This window comes from Equus caballus, chromosome 3 (genome assembly GCF_041296265.1).
Source record: "Equus caballus isolate H_3958 breed thoroughbred chromosome 3, TB-T2T, whole genome shotgun sequence".
In the NCBI taxonomy this organism is placed as follows: domain Eukaryota; kingdom Metazoa; phylum Chordata; class Mammalia; order Perissodactyla; family Equidae; genus Equus; species Equus caballus.
This window is the reverse complement of record NC_091686.1, coordinates 108,298,030-108,321,316: the sequence shown is the minus strand read 5'-3', so window position 1 is coordinate 108,321,316 and position 23,287 is coordinate 108,298,030. Positions and strand designations below refer to the sequence as shown.

The 23,287-nt window shown below is 40.3% G+C and overlaps 1 protein-coding gene across 3 annotated transcripts in view; it reads right to left on the bottom strand.

Moving 5' to 3' along the window:
* The window catches only part of KCNIP4 (potassium voltage-gated channel interacting protein 4), a 1,058,683-nt gene that overhangs the window by 1,034,361 nt on the left and 1,035 nt on the right, over positions 1-23,287 (bottom strand). The window lies entirely within an intron of this gene.

Genomic DNA, 23,287 nt, shown 5'->3' with positions numbered 1-23,287 from the left:
GCCAGCCTTCACCTCACCCCCTCCATCACCACCCACTCCCTGTGACCCATGATTACTCTCTGATCTTGGATACAAAAGAAATTCTACTAATCCTCTACCAACAGACTAGCCAGACTAGTCCTCAAATGCCCTTTACTCAATCCCACTTTCTCAACCTACCTACTCACTTGAAATATCTCTCCTTCTTGCTCTTATTATTCAAATGCTTCCATTCTCAAACTATAGAAGCCTATCTCTTCCACGAAGCCCTCCTGTCCAGCCAACTCTAGCCCATGGTGAGCTCATCCTTCTCTATCTACAGCATTCGCTGCCTTTGCTGGCTATTGAGCACTTCTTATATACATCCTGGAATTGCGGTTTTAGCTTTCATGTATCTGGATCTTGACAACTTCCTTACTAGAGGATTGAATTTTATAACACAGTGGTTCTGTCTTCTGTTTCTTGTCTCACCCATACTCATAGGTAACAATGGTATTGCCGGAGGAAATGACCAGTCCTGCAACTCCAGCATTTTACCTGCAAGCAATCAGTTATTCCCATAATGCCATAGGAAAGAGGGCCAGACACAGGCTAAACCAATGACCAGGACTTCTACTGGTGAATTGCAGATTCTTCTACAGTTAGATCAACAACTTGAGGGGTCAACATGTTACATACCAAGAAAAGCAATAGATAGAAATATTCTGCAAGAAAAATCAGTTTTTGTTGTTGAATAAAGAAAAATAAGCTCCTCTGACTAGTCATATAGCTGAAAATGGCTTTTGTAGACAAAGAGGACAATTTCTGTTTATTAATACATTTCTATACAATTCAGCCAAGTGGTCTCTAGATGAGGCCTTTGGGTCAGAAACAACAATAAAATAGTTTTTCCTCTCGTCTGCAGAAAGCAGTCTTCCATCCTCTCTATCTATTTCATAAGGGTTAATGTTGACTCCACAAATTTAGATTTGAGGTAGATCAGCTGCAATTTCAAACAATTTCCTCCATACTCACAATGGAAAGAGTTCTTCGGGATGCTGCCGCAGGGTCTCTTCTCTACTGCTCCACCCTCTCTTTCCTCCACTGCTGTTCCTCTATCATCTAATCCCTTCTGCCAGTTATATTTTTACACATGGATCTGTTCATGCTACTGCACTGGTAGCTTCTGCTGTCTTTAAGCAAATGTCCTGAGTCCTTAAGATGGTGGCCAATGATCTCTAGGATGCATTTTTCTAATCTCTCTTGTGTCACCTGTCACCCTTTTCCCCCTTATTCACTCCACTCCAACCATATTGGATTTCTTTCAACTCCTCAAAGACATCATTTCATTTCCAGTCCCAGGCTTCCACTAATGGGATTCCCGCCACATGGAATTCCTTTTCCCCATCCTCTATAGCCTACCTAACTCTTACTTCTCTTTCCAATTAAATGTTATTTCTTCAGGAACAATCTTTTAGTAAGATTAGTTTCCCCTGATATAGTCTCTAATGATAATCATGAACTTTCTTTGGTAACACTCATGAAAAGAAAATTGTTTGAGTGTCTAGAAGCCCACTATATTTAAAGGCCCATGATAAGAGAGACTGTGTCTGTCTTAGTGATTGTTGCATTCCAGCAAATTGCCTAGTGTCTTGGCACATAGTTTATGCTCAAGAAATTTGTTGAATTAATGAATGGGAATAGGGGCACTGGAGCTAGAAGTCTTGGTTAGAGCCCACTTTTGCTTACTGTGACCTTGGACAAATCCCTTGAGCTTAGTGATCCTCAATTTCCTAATTTTTAACAGGGCCTTACTACCACCCACCTCTATGACACGAAAAAAGCCAAATGATATATGGTCAGTCAAAGAGTATGCAAGTTGGAAAAGGTTTATACAAATTAATTATTATTTTTGATTGAATAAACATAGTCATAAAGTTCTTGGAGCTATATTTAGCCAAAACTTACTGGGTAATTGCTATGGCTAAAAGCTTACATGTATTATCTCATATAATTCTAACTTATACAAGACTCCTAGGAGGTTTGTATTATTATTATTAACCCACTTCACAGATGAGAACAATGAAGTCACAAATTAATAAGTGATGGAACTGGGATTCAAAGAAAGGTGGTCTCATTCCATGGCCTGAGGGTGACTACCAGACAAGCCAGCCTCTCGTTACTATAAATGTCACCTCTATCCTTGGAAGAAGAGAGTTTAGCTTTCATAGGAGATAAATTATACCTTTGCCCAGAAGCTCAGCAATGGATGCTAATAAACTAAGTGGTTTTGCTATTCAAATAATTGAGAGGAATCCAACATTTTAGAACATCTTCATCATCACTATGACTATTTGTTAAACAGCCAATGTGCGCCAAGAACCAGGATAAGCACGTTACAGTTACCAGTCCTACACTTCTTAATAATCCTCACTTTAACAACAAGGAAAATGAGACTTGGGAAGAATAAATCAAACAATCTGTGTTCCTAGAACTTCAGTTTCATAAACACACCTCTGTCTAACTAAAGCTGTGTTCTTCAGCCTACTAATGACTTCCTGTGAGAACCTATGCCAAGCAGCATTGTAAAAACATAGATCATTAAGAAGGCTCTTTCTCTAAGTATGTTGCTCATATTAGTGTAGAATATTAGTGAAGTAATTAGATAACCATTTAATCAAGAATATTCATTCTGTATTGCTGCTGTAACAAATTACCACAAACAATGTCATAAAACAACACAAATTTATTATCTTACAGTTTGGTGGGTCATGTGTAAGACACTGAACAAAGATCAAGGTGTTGGCAGAGCTAGAGTCCTTTCTAGAGGCTCTAGGGAAGAATCTGTTTGCCTTTTCAAGCTTCTAGGGGCCACCCACCTTCCTTGGCCAGTGGCCCCCTTTTTCATATTCAAAGCAACAACTTTGTATCTCTCTATAAAGCTCTTCCTTAGGGACATCTCCCTCGGACCAGAGCCAGACCTTAAAGCCACCTTTAAGGGCTCCTGTGATTAGGGTGGGTCCACTCAAGAATCCAGGATAATCTCCCCATATCAAGGCCTTTACCTTAATCACATCTGCAGGATCCCTTTGGCCATGTAAAGTCATATAGCCACAGGTTCCAGGGATCAAAACATGGACCTCTGTCGGGGCTCCGGATGCTGCCTACCGCACCAAAGCAACAGAGCTACCAGGGGCACACTCCACCTCCCCTTCTAAAACTCTCTGCAGAGAGAAGCAATACACAGTAACTCTCAAGGAAAAGGGACTGATGGGCCAGCCTGCTTGAGCAGCAGTTATGTGTGCGTGTTACGCTTAGAGGCCTGGGGTTCTCTGATTCAGATCCCAGGTGCGGACACGGCACTGCTTGGCACGCCATGCTGTGGTAGGCGTCTCACATATAAAGTAGAGGAAGATGGGCACAGATGTTAGCTCAGGGCCTGTCTTCCTGAGCAAAAAGAGGAGGATTGGCGGCAGATGTTAGCTCAGGGCTAATCTTCCTCAAAAAATAAATAAATAAATACACAAACTTAAAAACAATTTAAAAAATAATAAAAAAAAAAAAAGAACAGGGACTAAATAGAACCACTAAAACGGAGGAGAGGAGGCCTAGGAATTAGGAAGAGAGCCAAAGTGGGAGCTCCCAGAAAACTGGGCCCCAAGTCCTGGCCTCAGTAATGCCATACCCAACCTAGAGCCAGGGCATCCCAACGATATTTCAAGATGGCGTATTCATAACTCTGTAGCTAAAGAATGAGTTACAAATTATCAATTTAATTTTTTATTTTCAAGTTTAATATTCAACTCATCTGACTTTTAATTAATACGGCAGACATATTAGTTCTCCACAAAAATTGGAGTGATAGATACGAAGAGTAGAAAAAACAAAGGATTTGGAGTTGGATGGACATGGACTTAAATCTGTTATCTACATGCTCTAACACTTGCTGTGTGACCTGAAGCAGGTTGCTTAACCTTTCTGAGCCTCAGTCCTTGTGTTGGTAGAATGGGGATAATTCTAATTACTCAGAGGATCTGGATGTGAGGATCTAATGCAGTTATAGATATCTACACTCCAAAACAGGGCCTGACAACTACTGGGGAAAAAGTAAACAGTAAGTGCTCTTCCACCAGTCTGCCTAGGTAGGCTGCAAGAATAAGGAACACAGCAAGAATATGATCTTCATTTTTGGATTTTTTTCCACTCACCCACTCAGCACCTGGAAGAATGCCTAGTCCAAAGGAGACATCCAATACATATTAGTTGAACCATATTAAAGTTTTCTTTCCCTTCAGATCTAGAGAATAAACCTCTGGTTTGGATCAGTGATGAATTATACGCTCAGGCTGGCCTAGCAAGACCTAATTCCCTGAAACGCCCTCTGGAGCCCTTGGGCACTGCTGGACGGCTTCACAATACTCACACACGGACTGTGAAACTTCAAAAGAGTCTTGCATATAAGCCATGGTGGACTATTAACATACAAAATAGATTAAACTACATAAAGCAGCCCATTCATCACATCCAGCATAAACATATCTTTAATAAGAGTCCAAGTGACAACTCGATGAATGTCTTCTGGAACCCATTAGACTGATTTAAATCACAAGATACTCTATAATCAACGAACAAGCCAGCATTTCCTCCCAAGGCTAAAGGAACATATAAATCAGGAAAAAATAATTTGGGCAAACAAATCAATACTTCAGAAGTCAGTTGGTGTTTTCTAGTTCTGGTCATTCATAAACCCCAAATGAAGACAATCTAAAGTGTATGGCTCTTGTAGAAATAGTAACTATTTGAGATAATCTTCCCTTTAGTTAAGCTAAAAGTTACAAATCTATAAAAGTTATAAATCTGCACCAGGTTGCTTAAACTCTTATCCCCACTCTCTTTTCAGAAAATGACACCCCCTTCTGTTTCACAGAATATAGAAGCTGTCGAATAGGAACTCCTCTCAAAACCAAACTTCTTCCCTTCTGTCTCACTAAAGAGCCTCAGGACCCCACACTCTTTGCCAAACCCCAGCTGTCTACCTTCCCAATTCTTCATTTATCCAATAAATATTTAGGCACTGGGGATACTAACATGAATAACAAACTATCACTGACCGAGGGCAACTCAATCTCTTAGCAATAAAATAATGCACAAATAATATTCAGCACTTAGGGAGAGTGAACTATATATCCATCAATGCAACTAGACCTCCAAGACATAATGTTAAGTTTAAAAAAGCCTTGAAATACACGACTTGTGTAAATTTGAAAAGATATACATTACTATGGTCTGAATGTCCATGGACCCCCAAAATTGATGTGTTGAAATCCTAACCCCCAAATGTGATGGTATTAGAAGGTGGGGCCTTTGAGAGGTGACTGGGTAATGAGAGAGGTGTCTTCATGAATGGGATCAGTGCTCTTATTAAAAAAAAAAGACCCCAGAGAGCTCCCTAGCCCCATCCACCATGTGAGGATACAACAAGAAGTCTGAGACCAGGAAGAGGGCCTCACCCAACCATGTTGTTCCTCTAATCTCAGACTTCCAGTCTCCAGAATTCTCAGCAAGAAATTCCTGTTGTTCATAAGTTACCCAGTCTGTGGCATTTTGTTGCATCAGCCCAAATGGACCAAGGCACACATGAAACATATGACACACCATTCATGCATAGCTACATGTGCAGATAGAAGGATAGTACAGTGAACTGAAAGGATATGCACGAAATTCATGGTAGTGGTTGTAACTGCCGGGGAGAGGAGATACGAAAGGGAACATGGAAGTTGACAAAACGGATGTTAACTTTATTGTTAACATGGTATTGCTTTTATGTAAAGAAGGTTAGAAGCAAATATTTTGCAGAATTATTAGCCATCAATTTGGGGTAGGAAATCCTCCGGTGCTTATTATTCCCTATCCTTCTGTATCTCTATAAGTAGTTCAAATTCAGTAGACGATTGCACTATAGCACAGTAAGTGTTTTATATGGTATGCCCAAGGTACAATGGTGACATAATGGAAGGATGATTCTCTCTATTGTGTTTTCGGGCCATCGCTCTCCACAGCCCAGCTGCTGCCCTAGCCAGGCCAATGCCTCCAAACACGCCCAAGTGTCTCCTGTTTAACAAAGTGAATCTGCCAGCAGTGACTCCCTCAAGCAACTACTCCATCCACCCCTTCCCTGCACACTCAGCTTCTCAGAAGAGTTGCCCACACTTGCTCTCCTTCATTTCCTCACTCACACCCAAAACCAGCACAGTCTGGCTTCTGCCCCACTTAAATTGCTTCAACCTCCTAACTGCCAACTCCTTTCCGTTCTCATTTTTCTTAACCACGCAAAGCACTTAAGATAATTGAGCAAGTTCTGAAAAAGTCTCCTTCCTTTGGCATCCACCCTACCACTCCTGGCTGTCATTCCTTCTACCTCCCTATGTGATCCATCTGTGACCGCTCCGCTGGTGCCTTCTCCCTAGTACAGCCACCTAACTTTACTCCGCCTCCTAGTATACCATTCTGAGCTCTGTTCTCTCCCTAAGGGACCTCCTCTGTTCCCATGGCTTTACCTGCAACCCACTGGCTCCTAAATCTGTATCTGTAGCCTTTTCTGAGATCTAGATAAGTATGTACCTTCAACTGCCAGCTGGCTTCCTCCTACATTCTCTACCAGTATCTCAACCTCAGTAAATCCCAAAGCAGCCGGATCCTCAAGAATTCTCTCTGAAGGGTTCAGCTAGGCACATAGACATCTTCCCAGCTCCTACTTTTCTTGCCCTCATTCCACTGATTAATGACTTATTGATTATACCTGCTACATTTCTCTTAAACCTACCACCACTTCTCTCCCTGCCACGCTGCTTTAATTCAGGTCTCTCATTCCACTTTGCACTACTTTTCCAACTAGTCCCCTTGACTTCTGCGGAACTACCGCCATCATTTCCTTCTAAAATACAAATAACTGTCATTCCTTTGCTTAATACCATTTAATAGCTCCCCACTTCCTGCAGATTTTAATTTAAACTCCTCAGTCATAATGCAAGGCTCTGAAACAATCTACCACCACCTACCCTCCCAGGCTTGCTTTTGGATACGCCTCCCCACAACTGCCAACATTCAGGCCAGATGGACCTTTTCAAGATTCCCTTAATGTGGCTTGAGTTTTCACATAAATCTGAGCCTTGGCACAAGCTGTTCTTACAACCTCAGACTCCCTTTCTCTCTCTGCTGGATAAACCCCAACAAATTTCAAGATAAGTTTGAGATGCCATTTTCCTCTGTAAGGTTTCCTTAACTTCCCCAGGCAGGCAGTTATTCCCGCACCTTTGCTCCCACAGGACTCTGTATGTGCCTCTATTTTAGCATTTAAGTCACACTGGTCTGAGAGTTACTTTTCCCCATGTCCCTCTCTCCCAATGGACAGCAAGTAGGAGCTAGGTTTTTGTGACGATTTATTATACACTCAACAAATATTCAAGAGCCTACCATTGGCAGGCCCTGTTCAAGGCACATAGGATATACAGTGAACAAAAGAGTCAATCTCTACGCTCAGGGAGTCTAAATTCCAGAGGATTGAATTGTGATCAGTAAATCTGAGGCATGATTTGAATGTGATTACTTAAATCATTAGTAAGGCCATCATGAAGTCAGAATCTTAACACACATTACTGTGGTGGCATTTGCACGTCATCGTTAGCTCATGATATCAACTAGATCTCATCTTTTACTTCTTTGCAACCGCACAAGCACCAGGCACACAAATGTGTACACATATCATAGGATCTTTAAAAACTTAAGGCTCAGCATGTTTTGATGAAAACTATCCCTTCCCGCAAAGGCCTGTAGAACCTTTCCACTAGAGGGTATGCAGTTACACATTGTAGTTGGGTAGACAACGTTGACTCAGCTTCCCCACAAATCAGCATGCGTCAGACCCATACTGCATGGATTCATGAAGTAGAAATAACAACAGATGAGCTCGCTGTGGTTGAGTAAGAAAATGCCCATATGTTGCTGCTGGTAACCTATACTGTATGCCTTTTTAAATTTATTAGGCATTAGCTCACATGTATTTCATGTAATCTTTGAGTATTTGCAGACAGAGATATTGAAGGTTCTCTAGAACTGGTATACATACCAGGCATGAAACAGCAAGAAACTCAGACTGCAGAATGAGTATGCCGGAAACAAATCAGGACAGAGTAGATTCTGAACAACACACAAAACACACACACACACACAAAAGCTGAGTCTGAACAACACAAAAAACCAACACAACACAATTGGGATGGAGACAGCTGCAACTGGCCTGAAGCACAGAGGAAGGATGAACAGCTAATAACAGCATTGCAAGGTAGCACTACCGCTGTAAAATTGGATATTTCTATAAGTGAACACGTAAATATGTATGGAAGCAAACTCCTGATAAAATTGCTCATTGTTGATAGTTGTTTGCCACTCATTGCTTTGTTCAGGCTATAAAGGCTAGTATATTAAGCTTTTCTCTTCATACTAGTCAAGGATCAACAGAAATGCCTTCACAAGAAATTACTGGGATCTAATCTTTTGGGTTTCCCATTACTATTTCTATCATGTTTATCATTATCTAAGAAAAGAAAGAAATTAAGCTTTATTAATAATTAGTACACACACTTCTGTGAGTACATGTGTATAAATTAGAATGAAATCTATAAAAATGAAAGTACACGCTCACAAACTTTTACAGATAGGGGAACCAGATCAAAACACTTTGGAGACTGTTGACCTAGACCCTAAATGGCTAGCGACGAGTTCTAAATAACAGACCAAAGACAGACTTCAGAGGTTAGGCAAAGCAGAAGAGAAAAGGTAAAGAGAAAAAAAAGATAGAGAGAGAAAGGATGAGAAAATAATTCCAGATTCCACAAAGCCATGATCAACAGTTTGCCAGTCATTGGGATAACTGTTTATGCTTTTTGCTGTGTGTAGGGACCAAGGCCAGAAGCTGTGATGTGGTTATTTGGTTATCTTTTTCCCATGCTTAAAACCTCTGATCACTTCTCATTGCTTATGAGAAAGTCCAAATCCTTAATAAAACTCAAACCCTCAATCATCGGGCCCTGTCTGCCTCTTCAGCACTATCCTTTCTTACTCTCTCCTATTTTTTTGTTTTCATGGAGATTCCTCAGTTCTTCAAGTATGTTCTCCACTCTTGTTTCTGTCTCTCTCTAAGTGTCACTCAGGTGTCAACTTAATTTCTATTTCCCTTAGGAGTTACTTCCTGACCGTTAAAACATACTCAATTTTTCCCATATGTTCCAATAGCATCCTTTGCTAATGTTCTGAAATTCTCAGCATGCTGCTAATGCATTCTTCAAGGTTTTTCTTCCTTGCTGGCCATCTGTGAGGACAGAGAAGGTATTTGTATCCCCTAATCACTCAGCACAATGTTTGATTTATAATACGTCATAAATAAATGTGTTGATTGAAGTGAAATTGAGTGAAATGCGTCCTGGGACCCAGAGATTGAGAGAAAGAATTTCTTTGAGCTCCCCAAGTGCTTGCTTACTGAATTTCATGATGGCAGAATTATGAGGCTCACCTAATAGTTATAACAATATTTGACTGCTTTCTTATCAGTACGTTTAAAGGCACTTTATTATCCTGTGGCCCTCAAATATTTGAGTGCCCCGGTGGGTCCTGGAACTATGCACAGTCTCTTTACTCTGGGTTGGCAGATACCAAACAATTAATTAAAACTGTATTAATTAAAGGATAGTATAAAAAGGATTCATGACTTATTCTGGCAGGATGGAAGGTGGCTGGAGGTCACCGTTTATAATAACATTATATATTCTCAGTTGGTCAGTCTCAGCAAGATTGCCTGTGCCCGGTATGCATGGGGTGGGTTGCAGATCCAGATGAAGGATCAAGCAGTGGAGCAGGGGAAGGGATGGCAGCTATGCAGGTGGAATGCTCTCTGAATCAAAAGCATGTCTTTGCTCAGGATAACATTCAGCCTTCGAAGGCTTCCCTGTATACATTTCAATACCCAGGCCGCCCCAGACCCTTACCTGGCACTAGCTTGTCCCCATTAGTCACTTCCATCAGTCCTTCAGGTCAGATCCAGGGAGGCCCTGCAGGTTACCTTCATTGCTATTCAAACCCCTCAAGCACTAATGGTTCCTTTTCCCAGCCCACAAGGCTGGGTATCAAGGCTCCCTCTTCCCATGCAGGATCACTTGGATTGGGCACTGGCTTTGGATCTTTACTTTGGATGTGATCTAGAAATCCACAGGGAGCTTTTTCAGGTCATTTGCCTTTCAATGCCATGTACCACCAAAATGGACAATAAGCACTGTCTCTGCTGAATGGAGCCCACCTCTCCCAGAACAACATCAGGTCAGCCCAGAATGCCACTCTTCACTCTTCTCCAGCCCTGCCCTGCCCTGCCCTGCCCTGCCCTGCCCTGCTCAGGCAGGAGAGGGGAGAAATCAGAGAACAGAGTGCAGGTTGCGTATTCATTAACATCGCCTTGGCTAATTTCCCCACCCTCCCAATCACTAGCTGTGTAACTTTGGGCAAGTTTCTTAACTTCTGTGAGCCTCAATTTACTTATCAATAAAAAAGATATTCAAAACTATCTAGTGTCCCTCTTACCAGAGTACCCCTCTCGTACCCCAAATATACATTGAACTCAATGCTTTCAATCTTACATACAGACACAGTTTCCTCCTTTTGTCTTCTGGATAATAACTTCCCATCACCGCAGGCAAAGGCCTTTACTCAGTCACCTGGGTTTGAGTGTAGAGCCTGCCTAGGAGCACATCCTTGACTCAGCTCCTCCCTGATCTCCCACCTACCTCCATGCCCACATTCAGTCAGTTACAAAGACGATCCATAATGCACACGAACCTGCCAAATTCATTTTCTTCCCCACCGACTCTCTTCTAAAACTGGCTAATCTTACCAAAAGTCTGGACAACGACAATGTCTTCTCGACTGACCTCCCCACCTGAAGACTCCCCCTCCATTTTATTATGCCATCATCTTTCTCATAAACCTGGAATTCTTGCCCACTGGATGAAATCTACATTTCTCAGACTCTCTCCAATCTCATTTCTCAACCTGAACACTTCTCAGACAGCCACCCACTCCAATCAAACTGCTGTCCCCACAAATTCCTTCATGCCACCCACTAAATGCTTCTTTACAACCTCTCCAAACCCCACTGGTTGTCTAAAGCCTAGCTCCTCCATAGGGTCCTCCCTAATAGGTCACCCCAGGGTGAACTGCTCTTCCATTCTGCATTAGAGAACAAGCAAGTGCCTTTCCTCACAAATCACTCCCTCCCTAACTGCCCATACCTCCCAATCTCACCCCTCTCCAGACTTCCCAGCCTCAGGATTGAAGGCTTTTCCTCAGGGCAAAATAATTACTGAAATGACCACAACTCACATTTATCAGGGCCTAATTATTTGTCAGGCACCGCACTGAGCACTTCATATACATTAGTTCAGTTAATCCTCAATGCAATCCATCAAAATGGGTTCTCTTCGTTGACTTACCATTTAACACACATTTGAGTGAACTTTAATAAGGAAGATAGTATAAAATAAACAAATATACACAAAATATACACATATGTAAATAGTATACTATAAGTAGCATATAGTATATATATATTATTATAGTATATATAATAGAGTATGGTAGTATAGTAAATATAAGTTTTTTTCCTTTGAAAGAGTATATAAAAGCTATGAAGGAAAGTAAGGTAGAGTAAAGGAAAAGAGAGACACAAGTGAGTTGTTACATTAGAAGAAGTCATCAGAGAAGTAATATTTAAATGGAGAGCTGAGCAAGTGAGGAAGCAAGTCAATGGAGTCTATGGGGCAAGAATATTCCAGGCACATATGAAGAAATTAAGCTACAGAGAGGCCATGTGGCTTCCTAAGGTCACACAGTAGCAGACACAGTATCTGAACCCTAGTTCTGCTCCAGAGTCTTATTCTTCGACCCCGTTCTTCATCTACCGTTAATGTTCTGCAGCAATTCACTCTGATAGCTGGCTCTGGCTTTTTGAAACTCTTCTATTCCCTAGTAGTTGACAAGCACGAGCCGCCTATGTGCAAGGCACTGACCTTGATAACACTCTCCTCTCCAATTTCTTCACCAGCTATAACGCATTTGCCTGGTTTTACGTCCATCTCCCACTCTTATTATTCATGGTGGTAATCCTAGACTCTGTCCCCTACTCAGTCTCATGTCTTTAATTGCCTTTATCTTTCTGTAACAGACTGCTAAATTTGAGTCCCCAGCTTGGTTGGATGGCCGTCTTCTTGGGAGTAAGGCCATGCCTCACTCAACTCTCCATGCCTAATACTCAATACTGGATGCTTAATAAATGCATGCTTCTCTGGAATCAGTTAAACTTGAACTCCACATTTCCAACCACCTTTGGGACAGTTTGACCTGGATGATTTTCCAGCACATTAAAATCAATATTTCTAAAACTGAACATATGATCTTCCTTCCCAAATCTGTTTTCCTTGCTTCTCATCATGGCACCACAAGGTACCCTTCACCAATCTCCCCACCTTTCTCTTCCCAGTCATCCCACCTTTCCATTCCCACTGCCTTTACCATTGTTCAAATGTTTGATTTCTCTTGCTCGAACTAATGCCACAGCCTCCTAATGACATCCTTGTCGATGATGCATTTTACACAGCTAGGCAAAATTAATGCTTCTCATCCTGCCACTCCTCACTAAATTTCATCAGTTCCCCACTGTCTACAGAATCAAATCTAACTCTCATGTTCTAGATCCTTATAGCCCAATAACTACTGGATGCCTCCATTTTGATATCCCAGAAGGCCTTAAATTTTATATTCCCAAAACTGATCTCTCTTTCAACTACACCTCCTTCTGTATTTCCCATCTTGGTAAAAATATGCTGCCTACCCATTACCCAAACCAGAAATCTAGAAAATCTCCCAGGCTCCTCCTTCTGCCACAACCCCAATTACAACCTGTCATCTAATCCTGTTGGTCTTGTCCTCTAGCTCACACATACTCTCTACTCTCCACCCCATCACCACTGCTTTACTATGTTCCTCAATACATCTCCCCTGCAATTCTACCTCAGCAGGTCTCCTTGCCTGCCATTTCACCCCCTTTCTGTCCATTTGCCACATCATTGCAGTTATCCTCCCAACATGCAAATGTGATCATGCTCGGCTCTTTTTTTTTTTTTTTTTTTTTTTGAGGAAGAGTAGCCCTGAGCTAACTACTATCAATCCTCCTCCTTTTGCTGAGGAAGACTGGCCCTGAGCTAACATCGGTACCCATCTTCCTCTACTTTATACGTGGGAGGCCTACCACAGCATGGCTTGCCAAGCAGTGCCATGTCCACACCCGGGATCCAAACTGGTGAACCCCGGGCCACCAAGAAGCAGAACATGGGAACTTAACTGCTGCGCCTCCAGGCCAGCCCCTCAGCTCTTGATTAAAATATCAGTGGCTCCCCACTGCCTTCACATCCTGATCCAACTAGTTCTCCAGCTTTCCATCTCACTATTGTTCCCCTCTCCCCCACCACCTTAACTACACCACACAGAACTTCTCGCTGTTCTCTGACTGTACCACCATTTTCTCTTAGAATCAGTCTTAGACTCACAGCTCTTCCTGCCTAAAACATCCATCATCCCACCTGCTGTCTTTCTCATTCTGCTCTTCCAGTCCTATCTAGTCTAGGGAACCTTCTTAGATCCTGTCCAGCTTGCAAGACGTGACTCTTATCTGTGATTCCAAAGCACTCTGTGTTTGGTGCCATCACAGGATTTTTCACATTCTAATTACCATCTCACGTCTATCTCTTTAACTGGGTTCAGGGTTTCCCTTGGGATATTTTTCATCTCTGCATTCTAGCACTTAGAACAATATTTGACAAATAATAGATGTTTAGTAAATATTTTACAAGAGAATAAATTGGCTCACAGTGGAGAATTCCCCACTGAGATGGGGAGTAGTAACATTATCTAGTCTACAGGTTAACACTGTTTTTCTATGTAGGGTTTGTTTTGTACTTTGTGTGACTCTGGGAAACCAATATCACTTCACAACAAACCCTATGATTATGGAAGGTCTACTCTGTACTCCTTCAGCTTATTACTTCATAGCAGACAAGGACCTGCCAATATCCTCCATCAAGGACAAACACTGGGGTCCTATGAAGGTATTAAGGAAGTGTCTTGAAAATGAGGTAACCTAACATGCTCTACCTAATCAACACACAATTCAGATCTAGTAGAATTCTGGGGTAGAGAAGGAAGATATGATTTAAAAGTTTAATTCCCATGCCCTAAACAACTCACAAGCCTTTTTATATTCTGAAATATTTAGTAGCAGTGTCTCTCATACAGTAGGTGACTGTAAATGTGTTTTAAATGGATGATTGTTGAATAACGTCCTCAAAAATATTTCTGAAACTAGCAAAACAAAAATTGCATTAGGATTGAAGTTATAATCATCATGGCTTGAGATCTGAAATCCTATTCTAACGATATTTATGAAAAGCCACAATCTCATGCTCAGGGATCCAAGGATAAACATAACTGTGTTTTAAATTGCAATGTTCTAACAAATTATTTCTGTAGTTCAATCTCCCCAGTGTAGTGTTTGTAGATGTTGCATTGTCAGTATTTATCCTGAGAGCTGAATGATTATGAAAGTATTTTTAATGACTAATTTTCATTTGAAATCTACATCCACAATTTTAATTTTACCAGGAGGGTTTAGCTGCAAATCTGGTACTTAAATTGCATCAGAAATGCTAGTATTTATTACTTTCCAGCTTTGCAGTTTAGATGCGTTGCCTTTTTAATAACTATTTTACAGTACCTCCATCAAAAATGGAGTTTATAATAAACCCACGGCAGGAGAAATCCCTAACTCCGTGTCCCTGAACCTTGTTGTCTTTTGCAGTTTCCACCTTCCGTTTACCATCTTTCTCAATGCCTGGTTCTGAACTCTCATTGTTTCATACTTGTCTCCCAAGATTTCCCTCCCTACAACCTTCAAATTAATGTAATGCACCTGTGTCCCAGAGCCTGCGCCAAGTCCCTGAGAGATCACAACTTCAGCAGGAAACTGATGAAACCGGACCACGAGCGGAAAGGGAATGGGGAACAGATTGCAATAATACTGTGCATCTCAGTAGGAAGAGATTTGGCCTCAAATTACAGGGACTTTGGGAAAATAAATGATACGGAAAGAGTGATCTAAGAATTCTTGGAAAAGATGTGAGAAAGGTTTAGCAGAATCTGATTTTCACAAGTGCTCACAATATTAGATCAGGTATAACAATATTCTTATGATAAATGATTGATTCTACGAAATCAAATTTAAAAATTAGAGTGATATTCTATTTATTTTAAAACATCCTACACTAACTTGAAATGCCTCTGCCTTATCGGAACATTATTTAAGCTGAAAATAAGAGTTGGGCATTTTCAATTCCTTTATGACTATCTTTAAACAGAAGTTATTACTCATTTTGTACTCTCCAACTTCAAAATCATATTTGTTTTATGAAAAAAGTGCACTTCTTCGGAGACTCCCAGCATCATAAGTGTTAAAAATCTTTAAAATGGCTTGAATAATACCACAATGTCTTTAAGTGGTTGACAGATAAACCCACAATACAGATGGAAAAATAGAGAGAAGGCAGGAAGAAATTGGACAATAGAAGAAATACAGAATTTTGAGCCCAGTTCTGCTGTTATCTTTATTCTGCAAGACCCCAAAGAGAGGAAAGTCAAGTTCAATATCACTGTTTATTCTCACAGCATCCACTTGGAAAGGAATAGCACTTATAGCAACTGGAATTAGTCTTGCTTTTCAACATCCATCTCACTTCATCCCTTACCTCTGTTATGGCAATGAAGATTTTAAAATATATGTGTTTAGTTATTTCTTCCATAGTTGACTATAAATACTTGGTGCATACTCAGGAAATAGCTCTTGAATAAACAGTAAGGTCTTGGAAGGCAGACTCTACACCTCACTCCTCCTAGCACCAAGTGGTTTCTTGGGAAATATTTGCTGAATTAATCTTATTTCACCATTACAGAATCCATCCCTGTGATCAACAAGTGGATATGACTACCACCATTTTACAGACGAAGAAAGAGGAAGAGCAACATTATAATCAATGGCTATTTTATATGCTCTCACCTTTCTAAATTAAATTAAAATTTCTCTAAATTAAACTTCTTTCCAAATTAAACTTGTTTTCAGGACTGCATTTGACAGGGTTATTTTTGAAATGTCTGTTAACTCCATATTATTGTTTTGTTTTTTCAAATTCCCTGCAGACACAACAACAAGATGACCTTGGAATCCTTTTCCACAGCGGTGGAATAGGTTGGAGTACCAGAGTGTATCTCCACCATTAGGTATAACCATAATAGAAGGTATTTATATTCACTCAGCTAATCTCTGGAGCACTTACCATAGACAAAACATGGATAAACGGTTTGGGCTAGACCATTTTTTGGTAAGCAGTTTTTCATGCTATTTTAATGAAAATTCTTTAAAGTACAAAAAGTTACAATCCAAAATAAAGCCCTTGGCAGAATTTCCATCTGAGATGTAGATCAGTTTAATAGTTATATGGGCTATTTTCACCCACTTTTGTTATGTAACTCATGAACACATTTGGAAGTCATATCTTCTCTTGTGAAAAAAACAAAATAATCATACTTGGAGACAGTCTTGGGGACACCTTAGCATCTGTAACACAATGTGCAGACAGTATTACAATGAAGACATGAGAGAGAGAGAGAGAGAGGAAGGGAGACAGAAGGCATAGTCCTGAGACTGGAGTAGCTACTATAGCAATCAAATCTGATTCTGATTCTTATTTGGGCTGCAGGTAACATCATTTCTTAAATAAACTGCTTCACTCAAAAGATCCTTCAAAATATTAAGAAGTGTTGACATCTGGAGATAAAAGTCTATTTTTCTCCAAAACATTTTTACAGTAAAGACCTATAAAAAAAATACCAGTTTTAATTCCCTAAAGACTTTTTACTCACTATTCATGAGCAGATGCTGCCTGAATACATGAGGGGACATTTCTCTAAGCCAACTCTAACTTCAGTTAACCAAAAAGTTATGAACTATTGTTGTAAAACGGATTGACTACTTATTTTGACCTAAATAAATAACTGGGGTAGAGGATGTAGGGTAGAGAGGTTTCTAAAGGTCAATAAACTATCCAAAGAGTATTTGAACTGACAACCTATTTCCAATGGAAGAGCCATTCAACCACACTGGCTGTGTTCATTCGGGAAGAAAACGCAGGCCTTAACATGGGCATGAAGGCCAAGAGCTCAATAAGGCAAATTCTATATTTATATCCCTGTTCAAATTAATTCTTAGATTGTCAGAGTGTGTGGAGAACTTCCATGTTTAAATACTGAGAGTCTCTCTCTTTTCAGATTTTCTAGTGCTCTGTACCTATGTAAGCATAGAGAGCAGCCTACAGTGAAGAGACTGGGCAAGGAGAAGGGATACAGCCACAGCGTAAAAGAGCTGAACCTCACCTCATCTCAGCCCTGCCACAATCTCCACTTCCCTCCTAATTCCCTCCCAAGCAGCCTGACTGTCTCTGTGAAGTCTGATATGAAAGAAAATGCACCCAACGAAAGGGATATGTATACATTGAATGAGATCTCAGTTTTTAAAATTTCTCCATTCCTTTCCACAGCCACTGCTATCATGAATGTATTTATCATCTGATGAGAATGATGATGAAGAGATAATAAAGATGGTAGATGTAGTGGTACAGCCATTTAATCTCTGAGTTGGGAAATGTTAGGAAGGGCCACTCTGTAACATGAACTCAGACTTGTACGGACAAACACAGTCATGATTCAGAGGGACTACTTAACTAAACTTTCCACTGTTTTATTTGGAGGGGAACCAAGAGAGGTGATAGTCACTCACTGAGAGACCTTGGACAACTGATCCTGGAGGTGATAGGTCTGGAAGGTATTAAGGATGAGGGAGAGTCATAGCAACAACATGCATAGATGACCTGACCATTGCTCTAAATATACAGAAAACACTGGGCGCTTATTAAGCCCTTCTCCAGAAACAATGTAAACTCTCATAGCCATACATTATAGGTGCAAGAGCATGCACAGTTCAGAGGAGCACTATCTTGGTGTCTTATAAGTATCAGTGTAGACCTGGAGCACTGAATGGAAAAGACAGGGAACCAAAAGAGAATGTCACTTCCAGTAAATGGCTTCATAAACAATCGAATGTGAATTGTAATTGGTGTCTTTGATGGGTCTACCACTAGGCAACATGGTTTAAATTCAATAACTATGTTTTAAGAACCTACTATTTTGTGAAGCATTGTGCCAGTACTTACTACAGGTACAAAAATGGGTAATTCATGTATGGTACCGGCCATCAAGGAGTTATTATTTAATAACTGCAAATGAGAGAAATATGCATAGTTTATTCTGTCTTGTCTTTCAGATGTAGGTCAAAATAAAAGGAAAATGACCTATGAAAATTCAGCATAAGTCTTTGGGGAAGAAGCAGGGGAGAATCGGTAAGGCTGCATGAGAAAGACAATGCATTTGACATGAGTCTTAACAGATGTCTTCAATGTTGAACATTCACCAATGTTTGGTGGGTAGTGTTGGGCCAAGAAGCTCATTCTAAGCAGTAGGTACAACAATATCTCTGGGGACTAGAGAACAGTCCAGTTCAGTAGGTCAAGGTATAGACCTAGAAGAGTCATGGAAGACAATGCTGGGAGGGAGAACAGTCACCGTATTGTGAGAGCCTTGACTAACAAGCTAAGGAAATAGTATTTTTAGTTCTATAAGTAATGGGAAGGCATTAAAAGATTTTGAACAGGTGAATAATCTGACTCAAATCAGGTTTTAGTAAACTTGGTTGGTTTTAAGTGAGGAGTGGCACTTACTGCAAATAGGAGGCAGCCAAGATGGCCTGGGAAATGACGATAAGAAGATCACCTTGGGTGGTGCAATAGGAATTGGAGGAGGGACTAGACACAAATGCTAGAAGAGAATCACTAAGGTGCAGTGACTAATTTCACATAGAAGGGAGGAAATGATCAAGGTGGGAGTACCATAGAGAAGGAAATACTCTTGCTTTATTTTTTTTAATTGCCTACCTCAAAAAATGATGCCACTATTAGCAAAATTTGGAGAGAAAATTGTTCTTAGAAGAGAGGATATGTCTTTTCAGACATACTGACTTTCAAGTGCTGGTAAAACTTGCTGATGGGTATGATCATCAGGGCAGGAAAATGTCCATCTGGTATTTTTATAAAGGGATTTGGCCAGAGCTATACATTAAGGAGATGTCCACATCAAGGTAAGATGCATCAAAACGACAGTTTGATGAGGAAGAGAGCATAGAGGGAGAAGGTAATTAAGACAGAACTTTGTGAAAAGTTGCACAAAATGGACAAAGGAAGAAATAAGGATCAGAAAAAGAGATCTGAGAGAAGGAGGAGGAAATAAATAATACAGTGTTACAGAATACAGAATACATTCATTCAACAAATATCTGTTGTTGAGCAAATGTTACATATTAGGCCTCATGCTAGATGCTGGGGATAGAGAGGTGGGCAAAATTCAATAGCTTTGCTCAAAGTCATAGAGTTCATAGTCTTCCACGGAGTGTTGATAAACGCATGAAGTATTACACTGAGTTCAGGATGATGTAAATTGAGAAAAACCCATTAGGACTTTTAACTAAATGAACAATTTTGAAAAATAAGTAAGTGATTCAATGCCCAAGGGTGAATAAACTTGTAGTGACAGGTATAGTTATATAACCTTAAACCATTTTTAAGGATGGTAAAGGGCCATTGAACAAATTAAACACTCATTCTCCCTCCCTCCATCTCTCTCTCTCTCTCCCTCTCACATACACACACACATACACACACACACACTTTAATCTGCTTGAAATAGTCCTTAAAAAGGGAAGCTATCAAGTAAAAAAGCACACTCTGCTACGAAATACTGAAAAGCAATATTATCCACATGTTCTAGAAAACCAGTGAAGACAAGGAAAACAAATAAAAGGAAAAAAAGAGAGCCAGAAGGACCATATACTTTAAGCCCAGAAATATACCTTCAAAAGATTCGATGACTGTCTTATCTACAATTCCACAGAAATCTTGCACATGCATTTTATACTGCATTGCTCATTAATTTCCAAACCATCCATAGCCTTATTTTATGAAACTTTGCATAAGCATTGGCCAGAGAAAAAGTGCAGCAGGGGGAGGAGGGTTGTTAAATTTCAATACTTCATCCTATCATCTGTTTAGTACCTTCTTACATCTAACAACATAAAGAAACAGAATAATGCCTGTGCAATAAAAAGCTTTTCCTGGGTTCAGAATAAATAATCTTTTCACTATTACCCTTGTGGAATTACTAATCTGAGTTTGCCTTATCCTTAATAAACACAAAATTTAAGCCGGAGCCATAATACACTCACCAAACAACAACACAAAATTGAAGAGATTTTTCACTCCACTACTACTGTTGGTTCACAAACTCAGGAGCTTCCAAAGGTTCATCTGAAACTGGCCCATACACGGAGTGCAAGAGAGACTGAAGAAAGAGGCAGACCCCTCCAGATCGGCAGGTGGCAGGTTTAATAAGCAAGGGAACTCGTTTACAAGGCTTGTCTTGGGAGGCTACCAGATGAGTAGATCTCCACCTCCCCCACCAGAATTTTAAAAGTTTATATGGAGGCCTTAACCAGGTTTAGTCACATCTACGGTCCAAACGCTCTCTACAACACATTACTCTCTCAAGATGGAGTCCTTGAAAACAGCTCCGGCTGTGAGAAGAGAGGGCAGAAGGCACATTCTAAGAACAGGAGAGGCGTGAGGAGCGTCCGAGTGCCCGGGGCCAGTTGGCGGGTCAACCAGTGATCCTGTCCTCTCAGTGACCTCCTCCAACACTACTGAAACACACATTTCCCTCGCTACTTTTAGTTACAGATTACATCACATAACATCTGCCACCCCTACATTAGATAGCACAAATTAAGGACACCAATGAATAATTTTGTAGGTTTTTTCCCTCTCATCTTATTTCTGATTCTCTTTCAAATATGCTGTTGAATTATCATCTCCTTCAGACTCTTCACTGGTAACAGGGTCGTGTTTGATTTTATAGCAGGGGAACAAAATGACGGGAACAGACAACAACATGAAAAATGTATTCTGGGCAGTCTGTAATGTGGAGGCTGATGAGAGGGTAGGGTAAAAGTGAGCACCACCATTTGTAAGAAACTTTCTCCACTTGTATGTACTTATTTACAGTGTGTCCACTTTCTGTATTCTGTGGCATTGAAAGTGTAAGTTACAGTGACTCAGAAGTGCTGTTGATCAGTTAACATATTAAATGCATTATCTGTTGAAAACAGAGCATGGAATGAACTTCTTTAGCTATATTATTATAAAGTTTTAGCAACGCAACTCAACGCGGCCCCCATCTTTCCCCCACGTCTCTTCCGACTTTTCCTTTTGTACCATTTTCTCATTCATCTCTCAGCAAACCATTTTTCATATATTTTGGCTCTAGGGGTCAGGTAGTAAAATACACACAGAAGTTCTTACACATGCACACTTCTCCAATTCCTGATTTCCTTCTCATCTTCATACATTCCTCTCGGTCTGATCTCTAGCTAAATTTTGTTTAAATTCTGATTAAATCATTTTCTCAACCCCAGCCAAGAGGCATACATTCAAGGAAAAGTCATCATGATCATTTGGGAAGTTATGCAAATGTCCCACTTATTTGAAAGGAAATAAGAGGCAGGGGCTATTGTTTTAAAACAAGAACTGAAGGTAGAGTTCAAACCTTAAAAAAATGACAATCCTTTCTTATCCCAGGATTAGTAAAGACCACCCTATATACCTGAGCAAAAAGTCCAAAGTACTAAAGTTTATGTTTGGTGAAAATAATATAGACTATATATATGGGGATCATTCCCTAATATAAACCTTGAAACAATAACACCAAGAGCAAAAGAGATGCTCCAAATTATCTCTTTCTTTATTCTTCTCATGATGCTTCACTCTAAAAACATGTGGATACAATTCAAGAAACAGGTGTCAGATCAATTCGAGGCAGAAAACTCTTCACTTTCAGCCTCACCTGAGCCAAGATATAAATCAACATCTTTCTATCCTCCAAACAAACAATGAACACATGCTGATTCCAGACATGGTACTACAAGTTTTTTTTTGTTTGTTTTTTTTGTTTTTTTTTTTAACGTATCACACTCCCCAGATGTGACTTCATCTTTGTTTCTCATTTCTTCTGACAAGTAGAGATCGTGGCCACCTATCGCACTGTGACTAGACTGGACATGCTGATTCAACCCCACCTGGCCCATTAAAGACTGAGTCCAGCCAAAAAGCTGTTATTCACTGAGAAGCTGAACAATGCAGGCCACCCAGTTCCCCAGACCTATGTTCCTACAACCTGAGCTGTCTTTGAGTTCCCACCGCTGCCTTGTGCGTGAGTGCAGTCCCTAAAAGGACAGTGAGCTCTCTAACCTATTCTTAGTCAAAGGAACTGCAATGACAGAGATCCTATGAACTCAACAACTACTCAACCCTCTCCGCTTAAAATGACATTTTGGAAAAACTTAATCTCTTAAAGATTATGAGTATCCCTCTTAAGATATACCCTAGACATACTTCTTTCATAACGAGTGGGAACTATTGCCACAAGTGAAACCAGAATTAAACATCAGTACAAGTTTGGGGCTTTAAAGGTGATGGTCATATTATTTTTTCCAGCCTATAAAGGGCCAAGACTTTTCTCTTTAAAATTTCACACTCAAATAAGACTAGCGTTCTCCCAGTTACAACGACCTTAACTACTGGAGGGAAGGGAAGAAAGGGGAAGTGTACATTTCCCAATGTCTATCAAGTAGAGTGACAGACTCACGTTGTGGAGTGACTCTATTTCCCCAGATATAAACAAGAAGAATGTGGAAATAACCTCTTCCCTTGCAACTTTACAGGCTTCAAGTTTAAGTTTTTCATCCTATAAATCCAAACTATGCTGTAGCCATATGTGTGTGACCCCTCCACTTATATAATCTGGGAAATGTCCAGCTTGTTATCACTCTTGTGTTCTCTATAACCACCTTCAATCTCCGGCTCCTTTAAAAAAAAATTGTATACACAAAGCCACCTAAGAACAAATCAATTCAACAAAAAACGCATTGTTGGGGGGGAGGAATCTGGTCACTTATTTCACTATAGAG